Genomic DNA, 15,203 nt, shown 5'->3' with positions numbered 1-15,203 from the left:
CAATAGCTCAATTGTTTTTTGTGTGGCACTAGGCATTCAATTTTGTATCTCCTCACCCTGCCTCCTTCTCAAGTTCTAAAGTGAGAACTAGATTTTGTAAAGGTGAAACGACACCATGGGACATCTTAGAGCATCATACAGAGTGGGAAATACAACAGGTGACCATGTGGACCATATCTAGTCAGTTTGCAGTGCCTTATTACCTAAGGTGGTTTCAGCAGAGTCTATATTGTAAATCTTGTAGAATGTGGAGAACCCAGATGCAGCCTTGGATACCTGCAGAAAGAAAGCCTGATGCCTGCCTGTCTTCGTGGAATGGGTGGTAATTGACTTCGCACCCACCACAGACCTAACCCACTTGGAAATAGTTGTGTTTGAGGCTGGCAGAACTGTGCCAAGCTCATCACGAGTTGCAAAAAAAACCAAATGCTGAAGATTTCCATGACAGTTGCGTACACTAATTGCCATAACCAAATCTAATTTATGCATATGACACTTGTGGATGGGAAAGGTGATATGCTAATTGATATGAAAGGCAGAAACTTCAGGAGAAAGGAAGGCATAGATCGCAAGACCACCTAGTCTAATTGGCAGGAAGGTGTAGCTAGCTCAAACTCAGCCAGTGGAGAAGATAGCCACCAGAAATGCTACCTTCCAGGAAGAGAGATTTGGGAGAAATATCACAAAGACTCAAGGGGAATACTAAGGCTATGTGCACACGTTGTGGATTTGACACTGCGGATCTGCAGCGGTTTTCCATTCATTGTACAGTACCATGTAAACGTATGGAAAACAAAATCCGCAGTGCACATGCTGCAGAAAACAAACACACGGAAACGCAGCGTTGTTTTTTTCCGCAGCAGGTTAATTCTTTGTGCGGATTCCACAGCGGTTTACACCTGCTCTTCAATAGGAATCCTCAGGTGTAAAACCGCAGGTGGAATCCGCACAAAAAACGTGACAAATCCGCAGTGCGGTTTATCTGCGGATTTTGCAAAAATGTGGAAAAATCCGCACACCAATCCACAACGTGTGCACGTAGCCTCAAGGTTCCACAGATTGCTCATAAGTAGAGGCACAGTAGACATCTCCGTGAAGGCAGATTTTAACCTGATGATCAAAACCAGTGTATGGAAAGGCAAAATTATAACCTTATAAGGGAGGCAGAGGTGAGGCCTAAATCCAAACTTTACTGGAGAAAAATAATTGAGTGGAACAATATAAAGTAAGATTCCAAACTTCAGTGGTATACCCTAGCAGATTGAAACTTGCTGGCTTTGAACATTGTTTGCATGATGGAGGCAGAATTACCCTTGGACTTCATCATTTCAGCCTTAAGGCCACGTTCACACGTTGAGTATTTAGTCAGTATTTTACCACCTTATTTGTAAGCCAAAACCAGGCGTGGCTAATAAATGCAGAAGTGGTGACGTGTTTCTAATCTACTTCTCCTCTGATTGTTCCACTGTTGGTTTTGGCTTACAAATACAGAGGTAAAATACTGAATGCTCAACGTATGCACGTGTCCTAATAGTCATGACTTTAAATGTAGTTGAGGTAAGTATGGTGGAATAGCAGAAATGGGTAAAAGAGGTTGGGAAGAAGGTGGAGTCATGGAAAGTCTGCAACCGGATGAATCTGTTTAGCATTATGGGCTTGTCAAGCCTAATCAGGGGCTATTAGAGTTGCTGGGATGCTTTTCTTTTTGACAAGTTTGAAACACGAGCATAAGGAGAACAGAAAGAATGCTTCCCAAGAAGTAGCCTTCACATTCTGTTTGAGATGGGACACAAGAAGGTCCACGCCAGGGGTTCCTAAGACAAAGAGCTGATGCCAGATCTCGCGAAGAAGAAACCACTTTTCTGCATCTTATTCTTAACTGAGAAAAATCAATTGCTTCAAACCAGATTGTGGACTGTATGGAGAGTCAGAACATGAAGCTCCAGCAGCTCCCTTAATTTCAGGGGAGCTCATGATGCCATACCTTCCAGTGGTTCAGGTAACAATTGCCATCTGTCTGGACCTGAAGGACGGGACCAATGGGAAAGAGCTGTAAGGCTACGTTCACACTAGCGTTGTGCGCCGCTGCGTCGGCGACACAACGCACGCAAAAACGCGTCAAAACGCACGCAAAAACGCTGCGTTTTGCGACGCATGCGTCGGTTTTTGCCGAAAATCGGACGCAAGAAAAATGCAACTTGTTGCGTTTTCTTGGTCCGACGCTTGCGGCAAAAAAGACGCATGTGTTGCACAACGCAACAAAAAAAACGCATGCGTCCCCCATGTTAAGTATAGGGGCGCATGACGCATGCGTCACCGCTGCGTCGCCGACGCAAACCCGACGCACATTAGCTTAACGCTAATGTGAACGTAGCCTAAGTGTTTCTCAGTTCCAGGATATTGAGAGAGGGTTACTGCAGAGTCTCGGCTCCAAGTGTTAGGAGACTACAACTTCTCAAGCAAGGCTGGCATAGGTTGTCACCACCTTCCATTGGATGGAAAAGGATTTGCCGTGGAGCGAAGTGGTGTCTGTGGACTTGCACAGGTAGGAAAAAAATCCTCGAAGGAATCCACTGACTTGTTCTATAGAGACATAATGGCTAAAAGGAGTGGGTGGCAAAAGACTGTCATCCCTTCGCCAACAGATTGTCTAGATTGGGGATGATCACCAAGCCTTTGGCACAATTTAGTGCAAATCCAATGGGAGGAGGGGGGATATGCTGGAAAAGAAAACCTACATGGAGGGAATCGCTAGTGTGACCTGGCAATGGGGGCGTGAAGATACGCTCCGCAGATATCCACAGAAAAGCAAAACTCTCCTTTCTCCAAAGACGCAGCCATTAATTCAATGCAAAATCTTTGGACCTGCACAAATCTGTTGAGCTTTAAATCCAGGATGGGTCTGACTAATCTCAAGGAGTTACAAGGAAGAGCCTGCTTAAAGTTGAGGAGAAAAATTATTTTAACCCATGGATATTACGTCCTTGGCCCTGGTGTCTACTATATAAACAGGTTAAATCTTCTCTCTGAAATAGAAAAAGCATACCCCCAATGCACCCAAGAGGACAGCTTGAGTGGTCATCGTAGAGTTGAAGGGGTAGACCATTTCAGGAAGGCTTTAGTTTTGATGAGATTTGTTTGTTATGGCTTGTCACATACACACCCATGAAGGCTGGTCAAAGCAGTAGCAAAACTGGCCTCAATGTCAGTGATAGCCTGAGGATTTGGAGCAGAGGAGGGCACACCCATCAGTGATGTGCAGCATTACTCAAATTCCTAATATTTCACATTTGGGAAAGAAATTTACAAGTAGTCTTGGAAGCAGTAAACATAAAATCTGGCCTGATCAGATGTTGTTTTTTTCCCCCTTACAATTGTAGCATAGGTGTATAAATAGAGCAAAATCCAAAACCCAAAAACAGAAGTCAAAGTCATAATTCTGTAGTAACAAAATAGCTTTATTAAATACTTAAAAAACAACACATCTATAAATTAAAAGATATTAACAATGGAGACAACATATGCAAATAAATTGCAAGATACACGTAATGTGCCACAAGTCATATGTATATCCATATATCCAAGTGCATAGGGGGCCCATCATGGTAATATCCATACCTATGTATGTTGCTGCTATTCTAGGTAAAAAAAAACAAAACTAACCACAAATGTGGAAGTATCTAAGCAAACAACTCTGCTATGGAAATACTAAAGTGCCATACGTTATATGTATATAAAGTGCATAGTGCCCTGCTCTTACCACCACATAACTTCCATAGCAAATAAAGAGTCACATGTAGGAAAATCCTATTACTATTCAAAGAGTATAGCCATCATCATAAGCATGTCTTGTTGGCCCTGTAAAACCATGCCCCATATACACAGTATAAATATCAAAGGAAATGAATGTGTTACATAACCTGTATGCGCGGTCCTGAGCCCCAACGCGCGTTTCGCGTTAGCTTCGTCCGGGGGAATGTATGTCTGTGTGTCAGTTACACAGGACTATTTATAATGGTTTGTTAATTGTGCGGCCATAGTGTGATAATGGTGCTCATCTCGCTGAACCAGGCCACCGCGCACGCGCAGGTCGGCGTCCAACGTCACTGCCACACTCCCCCGTCCAAAGCGTCACGGCAGGGGGAGGAGTCAGCAGCGTCACGGACGCGTTGCCACGGCAGCGCGGCGACCCGAACAGCGAGGGAGCACATTCACCGCGATGAAGGCACGCAGGAATAGCAGGTAATGGAGAAACAAATACCATGAACCACACAGCATAAGCAGAGAAAATATATATATATATATATATATATATATATATATATATATATATATAGACAGAATTATGTGAACAATATACTAAACACCTGGTAATGACTATATAGTTCCATAAGGTGAGATATACCCTTGAATGAATACCTATTAATTGACAATGTGAGTGACAAAGGAACAATGTCCCCAATAAAAATTTGAGTGAAACCATGAAGAAACATATTATAGTGAATAAACGCCCATACAGGGCCGTGACCCATAAGTAAATATAGAATGCCAATTCCTACTTATAAAAAGAGAAAAACATATGTATAATAATATTACTAATACAAACAAAGTGACAAAATTAAATAAATAATGCTGTGATTACCAATGATCATTGCATACAAGATATAAAGAATGTTTAAACAGGCTTAGTTGCAAATACATCCAAGGGAAGAGAAAATATACATATACTGTTGTTAAACATCATTGCTCGATATCAAGTCCCATAGTGGGTATAGCTAAGGCAACATAAGGTGTCATATAATGTCTACAGATTAACCATGTCCACTTCAAATAAGTAGTTCATATATTCTTCGATTCTTTTCCTCTTACATTGCCTCCATTTTCTCTTTATGGATTATAGGAAAGTCTTCTATCCCACAACATGGAGTCCCAAACAAGGATAACCGTCTCCCACGATGATATACAGCTCTCCAATCAAACCAGACCAATACAGCCAACCACCAACTGGTAAGTAGTAACTAAATAGAACTGAAAAAGACAAAATTAAAAACTATATATACAAAAAAATTAAAAACAATAAAACAGCAAGTATAAATAGAGGCCTAGTTTTATACGAATGCAATGTACATAAAACGTACTGTGTGGAAATTGGCTAAAAATCCATGGCAAAATGTGTCACAGCAAAGTAATCAGAAATTTTCTTCAACTTACCTGGCATTTTGTAAAATCTAATTGCATGTAAACTCCTACAAGCATATGTAATTCTTGGAAACCTCTTCCTCTCAAGGCATAAAATCTTGAGTTGTGATCTCAAAATGAAGACCTATGTAATCGGCCAGTCGTGTCCAAATATGTATACAACGTCATAGCATCACTATAAAGGCATAAGTATATCTTCAGGACATCTTATAGAGGGAGGACTGATGCTGCATATAATGTAGGTAATCAAGTTTTTGAGGATACTATAGCTGGCATTTTTAAAATTGGAGCAGCTTTTAGAAATACTTCATTGTATTTTGGCATCGATTAAATTGTATTTGTTTACTTAATTTAAGACAAAGAAATGAGTCCAAGCACAAGAGAACAAGAGCGAAATGCCAAAACTTTAGAATCTTTAACATTTTCTTGTAGGGTAAATCAAACAGAATGTGTTTTAATACAGTAATAAACTGATACTACTAGCTGAAATAGTTGAAGGTTGGATTTATTGCTACAAAATAAGCACAGTCATATGGTTAGTCCTACATCACCTCCTTTTTACAAGTAACAGGTTCCAAGAGCAAAAGCGGAAAAAATCTTAAAATTGTAGCCATAGGTTTGAGGATGAGTGGGAGAAAAAGAAATGAAAATATTCACTAATGCTGGGTTTAAGCATTTTTCATGTAGGCCCCAAAATAGTTCATCCCCAATCATTGTATATTCTAGGGTGCTATTCCCTAATATATGTCCAATAAACAAATTCTATCTAAGTAGAAAGGGGGTTCATAAACGCTATATAAACTTATTTATGGTACTTTATAGTTTACATATGGAGTAGAGGTCACAAATTATTAAGAGGGGTGGAAGACGTGAATGTTCAATTTCTCCATCGCCACATTGGGGGGATACAGGACCATGGGTGTTATGCTGTTGCCACTAGGAGGCTGACACTAAGTAAATGCAAAAAAGGTTAGCTCCTCCTCTGCAGTATTCACCGCCCACTGGCTCCTGATAGAACCAGTTTAAGCTTAGTGTCAGTAGGAGGCACACTGGGGTCTGTCATTCAGACCACACTTTATTTTTATTTTAACCCTTTTTTGCGCAAGAGGAAGATTGGGGCAAGGGACCCTTTCAAGGGGCCGATCCCCCCAACCATCATCCCCATACCCTCTCCTGCGATGAGGGTTGCCACAGCCGGACACAGCCCTGTGAAATCCTAGAGGATCGAACCCTTAGGATACACAGAGGCCCCCTTGCCATGGCGTCCGGCTGCCCCCCTCTGCACCACCGTTTAAACAGCGGTGCTGCATGGAGCTGGACGGTCCCTCTCCACCTCCCCCCTGCAGCTCAGCTGTGAGTTTTTTTTCGGCGGTGGGGAAGGGGGCTCCTGAGCGCATTGGCGGCCGGTCTCAACTAATTTAGCCACCGGCTTTGGCCATCAACCAGTCACTGCAGGTCGATGAGGGACCTGCAACTTCCCACACGGATAATTCAGTGTCCTTCAAAAGGACCAAGCGCCCTCATAGGGTGTTTGTTAATCACCTGGAGTTCCAGGACACAGTTCAACGACATAGGGAGCGTCCAGTCAAACGCTTTGCAGGTCAGAGATCTCTGGAGTCCAGATATTCTTTCTCCCCTGAACTCCGCAGCAATGCACAGGGTCCCCTCCAGTGGATTCTCCTGTTTCCCGTTTGTCGTCCAATACTCTTCTGTCCTTGCCGGATGGATCTTCCATCAAAGATCCCATGGATCGCCTGGTAGACAGCCTCGCCCGTTCAGTTTTTGAGGCATCAGGCTCGGCACTTTTTCCCTCTTTTGCAGCTAGCTGGGTAGCCAATGCCGTGACTTTTTGGGCAGATTCTCTGCATAAGGCCTTACAGGAGAGTGATCTCCCCTCTGACATAGCGGAACTAGCTAATCAAATTTCTCTGGCTGGTGATTACTTAGTAAACGCTTTCTTGGACGCGGCTAATTGCTTTGCACTTACAGCTTCAAACACTGTGGCGATTAGAAGGCCACTATGCCTGAGAAACTGGCGAGCGGACTCTGCATCTAAAAAGTCCCTTCCCTATCTCCGTGGCCGCTTATTCGGTGAAAAGCTGGACCAACTGATTTCGGATGCTACAGGAGGGAAAAGTACTTCCTTTCCCCAGCAGAGATTTAGACAACTGATCCGCCGACAGCCACAGGCTCGTTTTTGGTCTTTTCGTGGCAATTACGGATGGTCCTATACGGCCAGTTCCCCTGGTTCAGGGCGTCACGCTGTCAGAGACAAAAGCCCACAGGCCTCGTACAAGCCCAACCACTCCTGGAGGGGCCGCCCCATGCAGTCTAGATCCAGGGGATCCAGACCCCAAAGATCTTCAACTAAATGACTCGCAATCTCGTCCGGACGACACCAGCAGAGTGGGCGCACGCCTTCTCCTGTTTTGTCATATCTGGCTTGCAGTCATTCACGACAAGTGGGTCAGGGATCTGGTGTCCTCTGGATACAAAATCGAATTTCCCCCCCCCCCAACCCGTTTTTTTGCGTCCTGAAGCTGGAACGCGTGCTCGGGCTTTTTCCCAGGCCATTGAGTCACTCCGCCGAGACGGGATCATTGTTTCTATAAACATAAGGATGAATGACCTCTGGGAGATCAAAACATCCAACACCGCGGAGACACCATCACGTGTTTCTCAACGCAGTGATCCAGAACACTGCCCCCATCCCTTAAGGGAAATATGCAAATGCTTGTAGAAAAGCTGCGGAGACACCATCACGTGTTTCTCAACTCAAGCAATGAATAGCCAGGTCTTTCACTGGGAAGGAACAACCATGGGAAGGGTAGCATCCAATAAAGGAAAACCACCTATGCCAAAACATGGTATCCATCCACAGACAGCTGTTTCGGGGTATTTGCCCCTCATCAGTGTGGAGTAGGAAACTGGCTATTAGGAGTAGTGCCTAGTGAAAGGACTATAAACATAAGGATGAATGACCTCAGGGAGATCAAAACATCCAACACCGCGGAGACACCATCACGTGTTTCTCAACGCAGTGATCCAGAACACTGCCCCCATCCCTTAAGGGAAATATATAAATGCATGTAGAAAGCTGCGTTGACACCATCACGTGTTTCTCAACGCAAGCATTGTTTCTGTCCCAGAGGACGAAAGGTTCTGAGGTATTTATTCAAATCTGTTCATAGTCCCCAAGAAGGATGGAACAGTCAGGCCCATCCTGGACCTAAAACTCAAACAGATTTGTCAAAGTCTGACATTTCAGGATGGAGTCCCTCCGTTCCGTCATCGCATCGATGGAGCAAGGCGAGTTCTTAGCCTCCATCAACATTCGGGATGCGTATCTTCACATCCCAATCTAACCGCCTCATCAAAGGTTCCTTCGCTGTCTGCGGGGAACAGTTTCAGTTCACGGCCTTACCTTTCGGCCTCGCCACCGCCCGCAGAGTTTTCACAAAGGTCATGGCCATCCTACACAATCGGGGTCTAGTCGTGCTCCCCAATCTAAGACGACTTACTGGTCAAAGGCCCATCTTTCCAAGCCTGCGAAGAGTGCGTCCACATTTCCTTGGATACTCGGCTTGGCTGGTTGATCAACTTAAAAAAGTCGTCTCCTGTCCCAGCTCAGCTGATCTCCATCCTGGGCATGACTTTGGACACTTCCCGAGTGTTGGTGCTTCTCCCTCGGGACAAGGTCCTAGCTCTTCCAACAGGGGGTCCGGAAGCTCCGTCAGCCGTCTCCATGTTCCATCCGTTTCGGCATGAGGATTCTCGGGAAGATGGTGGCTGCAATGGAGGCAATTTTGTTTGCGCATCTGCATCTTTGTCGCCTTCAGCACACACTGTTGGACGCATGGGATGGGAGTCCTTTTTCCCTCGACCAACTGTGTCCTCTTACCCCTCGAGTCAAGCAGGCACTCCAATGGTGGATGCTCCGGACTTCTCTTTTTCAAGGGAAGTCCTTCCTCCCAGTCCATTTGCTGGTAGTCACTACCGATGCTGGCCTCCTCGGCTGGGGAGCTGTTTTTCACCATCACACTGCACAGGGGACTTGGTCTTATCACGAGTCTCGTCTTCCAATCAATGTGCAGCGCCCCAGAGTCCTGGTCGTTGCAGTACTGTGGCTCCGCCACTATGGGGAGCTATGGTACGTCTGATTGCACTAAAGGAGTTTCTCTGATCAGGTAACACCTCACTACACTTCACACTCCGGCCACCAGGGGGGGTGGTCCTATCTAGTAGGCCACTCCTCACACTCTGGTAAAACTGGGGGTTGGACAGGAAGACAGGGAGAAGTAGCTGGGAAGAGCTAGTGAGAGGACCTGTCAGGGATGGGATCCTGACAGACTCCTCGGAGCAGAACTAACCAGTGCACAACGGGAATACAGTAAAGAGGAATTGGGACCAGAAGGAGTCGTGCTGTTAGACCGAGGCAACATCCTTCTGAGGCGCAAACAGTCGGTGGCCGGAACGCCGAGGAAGTAAGAGACTTTAAGTACTACTGCAAACCCCGGCAGGACAGCCAATTACAGGTTGGCTGTCTCACTTAACACCTAAGCAGACAACGGAGGCAGCTGTGGAAGAGGGGCGACTCTAGGGTCCCGGAAGAACTCCAGGCCTACCCCGTCATACGGGTGCGTCCTACCATATCACCTGGAGGACGGAGAGAACGAACATCAGAGATAGACAGAACCAGTTGTGAGGACTATCCCGGGAGCTCAGCAGGGAAGAACTACAACACCCAGCGCTAGAAGGTAGATACTGATTCCCACCTGTAAAGAGAACTCTTGATGTGTCTTTAGACCGGCCGGTCTCTGACAGCCCTGGTAACAGCGCTCTGGACTGAGGACTTTAAAACCTTCAGTAAAGAGGTAAAGAGACTGCAAACTTGGTGTCCTCGTTATTTACTGCACTGCACCACTACAGCGTCACCACCATCATCCACACCTGCTATTCACTGAGCGCCCCACGGCAGGGTCACGGACCGGGGCCTAGCCGCCGTGACAACCCCAGAGCAGAGACTCACAGGCCCGGTACCGGGTACCCCTCGGCCCTGCGGCAGTGGGGGCGCTACAACCTTGGCGTCACGAACAGGATCTACTTAAGCCTGAAGAATCAGGTCATGTGTGCTTTGGAACTGTGATTTATTGTGCTTGGACTGTGTATTGCCATTTACCGCCAAAAACTCGCCATTGCCGCGCACGGAGGGAGGAGCCTCAGCTTCGTGGGCGGAACCGGCCAAAAGAAGCGCGGAACGGAAAGCGCGGTAAGGCGCCAATCCCGGAAGAGGAACTCCGACCTCCAGCAGGTTAGTGGGAGGAAGGGACAGCCATGTCCGAGTCGGGAGGAGAGGAGGTGGCGGCCGCAGCCGCGGACGCAGGGGCAGCTCCGGTCCCCGCCGCGGGCGAAGCCGCGGCCCTAATACCGCCACCGGTTGCCGCAGAACCCGCTGTTCCCCTCAGCCAGTCGGACGCTGCCGCTAATACAAAAGCCATAATGCCCTTCTCTATGCCGTACCTGCCCGGAGCGGCCTGGCTCCCACGATACTCTGGGGAGTCGCATACATTCACTGACTTTAAGGAAGGGCTCTGCAGCCTGCTCGAGTTCTATCCCCTGACAGAGCCGCAGAAGGTTCATATGATAACTGGCCAACTCTTTGGGGCGGCTCTGAGAGAATTGAAGTCCTGGCCCGCCGACGATAAGGGAACTGCACAGCAGATTTTTGCAAAGCTTAAAGCCACCTTCGATACTCGCACTGCTACAGAAATTAAACTGACTTTCTATGGATGCAAACAGAGACCGCAGGATAGCTTACGGGACTATGCCCTTAATCTCCAGGAGGCGATGCGGGCCATTAAGCAGAGTGACCCCGGTAGCATGCAGGATGAGGATAAACTCCTGAAGGAGCGGTTCATCGAGGGGCTCCTGTGCAGTCACCAGCGGGGCCAATTGCACTTCCTGGCCATGCAAAATCCAGACTTGACTTTTGCGCAATTCAAAGATAAAGCTATCCAGGCATTGCAGGAGCGACAGCCCAGCCGCGCAGTACCACCCAGGCGCCCCGCTCTCACATACCACCAGGAGGTGGCATCGGAAAACCCAGTTGCCGCGGAGGCCGACGCCCAGAGCTTCGAGGACGACTCCCCTGCAGGACTCCGTCTTCAGATGCAGGAGCTGACCAAGAGCGTTGCTGCCCTAGCCCGGACGGTGCAGTCCCTACAGGAGGCACCCAAGGAAAAGATCCAGTTAGCCTCCAGACCAGAAGATGTCCCCTGGACGCGACAGAAGAGGACCCCACCGACCAGAGGCCGGGACAGCGATCGCTTCCATCAGGACGGACGACCCATCTGCCGCCGCTGTCACCAGGTGGGCCACCTTGCAAGGTACTGTCCTTTAAACGAGCAACCCCTGGGGCAAAGGGCCAACCCCCAGGAGTAGGACGGTCAGGCCCGCAGCATTGGAGAACCAAGTATATTGGAGGACGACCAGTTCTCCCTGTAGTGATTGATGGAATCCCCTTGAACGCTTTGCTGGACACCGGTTCTCAGGTGACGACTATACCTTACGTGCTTTATAAACGGTATTGGGAGGACGCTGATATTACTCGTGGCCCTGACGATGATTTCACCATAATAGCCAGTAATGGTCAGCCGTTGCCGCAAGTGGGGTATAAGGAGGTCACCATCAAGGTGGGGCGGGTGGAATTGAAAGCCCAAGGGATTGTGATTGTTGATATTGATCGTCGAGAATGTAATCCCATGATGACTCTTGGTACTAATGTTATAGAAAATTGTCTTGCAGAAGTTATTGTTTTGTTGCATCAGGTGGCAGAAAACGCTGGCCACAGCGAGCAACGTGCCCTGCAGAAGGAAATCAGAGCTCTGATGCAGAGACAGCAGGTAGAGCTGACTGGTGGTGAGATTGGTCGTGTCACTGTGAGTGATTCAAACCCCATCGCGATACCCCCCAGGAGTGAGATGTTAATATGGTGTCGGGCAGCCATAGGCCTCAGGGGTAAGGACTACCAGGCCTTGGTAGAACCCGTATATTCAGACAATAGGCCTACTGTTCTGACAGCCCGGGGGGTGGTCGACGTCCGCCAGGGGAGAGTGCCCGTACGTGTCCTCAATTGTGGGGAGGAAGAGGTTCACCTCACCAAGTATACCACGCTCGCCAAACTGTTCACTGTCAATAATAGTGTGATACAGACACCTGAACCCTTGGTCCCGTCAAACGTGGCGGAGAACAAAGGTTCTGCAGAGCACTCGAAAGACTGGTGTCGGGAATTGCATGTGGGCACTGACTCTACCCCATCCCATCAAAAACAGGGGGCCTACAGGGTGGTACACGAGTACGAGCAGGTATTCAGCAAACACCCCTTAGATTTTGGGCAGGTGAAAGGGATCCAACATCACATCCCCACGGGAGATCACCGACCCATAAAAGAGAGATATCGCCCTGTACCCCCAGCTCATTACCAGTGTGCCAAGGACATGCTGCGGGAAATGAAGGAGGCTGGGGTGGTGAGAGACAGCTGTAGCCCCTGGGCAGCTCCGTTAGTCCTTGTTAAAAAGAAAGATGGTACCATGAGGATGTGTGTTGATTACAGGCAGTTGAATCGCATTACACATAAGGACGCATACCCACTGCCCAGGATAGAGGAATCTCTGGCTGCCTTAAAATCTGCTAACTACTTCTCTACCTTAGATCTCACCAGTGGGTACTGGCAGGTTCCTGTAGCGGAGGCGGACAAAGAGAAGACGGCCTTCACGACACCAATGGGTCTCTGCGAGTTCAACTACATGCCCTTCGGATTGTGCAATGCTCCCGGGACGTTCCAGAGGATGATGGAGTGCTGCCTAGGACACATGAACTTTGAAACCGTGCTGCTGTATTTGAATGATGTCATTGTCTTCTCTAAGACCTACGAAGACCATCTGAAGCACCTGGCCGAGGTGTTTGAAGCCCTGTCCAACTTCGGCTTAAAGGTGAAACCGTCCAAGTGTCATCTGCTGAAACCTAAAGTGCAGTACCTGGGCCATGTGGTGAGCGCTGAAGGAGTGGCCCCAGACCCCGACAAGGTCACAGTGATCAAGGACTGGCCAAAGCCCAGTGACCTCCACGAAGTCCGGCAGTTCCTTGGGCTGGTAGGCTATTACCGAAGGTTCATTAAGGACTTCACCAAGAAGGCCGCACCCTTGCAAAACCTGTTGGTGGGCCAACCAAAGAAGACTAAGGGGAGAAACACCCCCTTTGATTGGAACAAGGAGCTGGAGGAATCCTTCACCTGTTTGAAGTCGGCACTGACGGGAGAAGAGGTACTGGCTTACCCCGAATACGACCAACCGTTTGTGCTGTACACAGATGCCAGTATTGTGGGATTAGGAGCCGTGCTGTCTCAGGTCCAGAAAGGCAAAGAAAGGGTGATCGCTTACGCCAGCAGGAAACTCCGTCCCACGGAAAGGAACCCTGACAACTACAGTTCCTTTAAGCTGGAATTCCTTGCCGTTGTCTGGGCAGTGACAGAGAGGTTCAAACACTACCTGGCCTCCGCGAAATTCACCATCTTCACGGACAATAATCCGCTAACGCATCTGGATACTGCCAAACTCGGGGCTTTGGAACAGCGATGGATGGCCCGGCTGTCCAACTACGATTACACCATCAAGTACCGGGCAGGGCGCGAGAATGCCAATGCCGATGCCTTGTCCCGAATGCCCAATTTGCCAGAAGCGGGAGAAGACCCGGAGGCACTTGAAGAGGTGGAGCTGCCTGCATTCCATCGCCCCAAAGCCACTCAGAGCTCTCATCGTGTGAAGAACAGGCACAAGAACCAACCGGATGACACGCTGAATCCCCTGCCCCATCACGGGTGGGCGGAAACCCAGGATGGTGACCCCGCGGTCCGTCGGGTGAAAGAGCTCTTGACGCAGGCAGGGTCGCACCCTGGCCCAGATGACCCACAAGAGACCCAACAGCTGTGGAAGGGGAGAAGCAAACTGTTTATCCATGATGGCAAGTTGTGCAGGAGGAGCATCGACCCACGTACTCATGAATTGGTGTGGCAGATAGTGGTGCCAAGGCGAGATGCGCCCATGGTTCTGGGAGCCTACCATGATGGAGCCGGACACTTCGGATGGAGGAAGCTAGAAAGGTTACTCCGAGGGAGGTTCTATTGGATTGGCATGAAGAGAACCATTGAGAAGTGGTGTCGGGAGTGTGGTCCATGTAGTCTGCGCAGGAAGGACCGTGACAGTCAACGGGCTCCCCTGCGGCCTATCATCACCAAACGGCCGCTCGAACTGGTCGCGCTGGATCATTTGAAGCTGACACCTAGCCGGTCGGGCTATATCTACGCCCTTACCATCGTGGACCACTACTCCAGGTTTTTGGTGGTTGTACCTGTCAAGGATCTAACGGCCAGGACTGCAGCCAGGGCCTTCCAGCAGCACTTTTGTAGGCCCCATGGCTACCCAGAGAAGGTACTGACTGATCAGGGACCTGCATTCGAAGCGGAAGTGTTCCAAGAATTCTGTCAACTGTACGGGTGTAAGAAGATCAGAACCACACCGTACCATCCTCAAACCAACGGGATGTGTGAGAAGATGAACCAAGTGGTAATCGATTTATTGAAGACCTTGCCTGTGGAGGAACGGAACCTGTGGCCAATAAAGTTGCCTGACTTGGTGGATATGTACAATCACATCCCAGTAAGTTCCACCAACTGTACCCCAGCGTACCTGATGCGAGGAAGATCTAGTCGGTTACCCGTTGATTTGGACATGGGGGTCCTAGTACCCGAAGATACCTCGCCGGGTGCCGACTGGGATGCAGAAAGGCAGCGAAGGTACCGCGAGGTACAGGAGTGTGTAGAAAGAAGTCTCGCCCAGGCTAGGCAAAAACAAGAAAGGGACTACAACCAACACGCTCCTGCGATTCCCCTGTCCCCTGGTGAACAAGTACTTAAACGAAAGAGGAGATTGCACAAGCTCGATGACCAA

The sequence above is a fragment of the Ranitomeya variabilis genome, chromosome 8 (genome assembly GCF_051348905.1).
Source record: "Ranitomeya variabilis isolate aRanVar5 chromosome 8, aRanVar5.hap1, whole genome shotgun sequence".
Lineage (NCBI taxonomy): Eukaryota > Metazoa > Chordata > Amphibia > Anura > Dendrobatidae > Ranitomeya > Ranitomeya variabilis.
Note: the sequence above shows the minus strand (reverse complement) of the source record.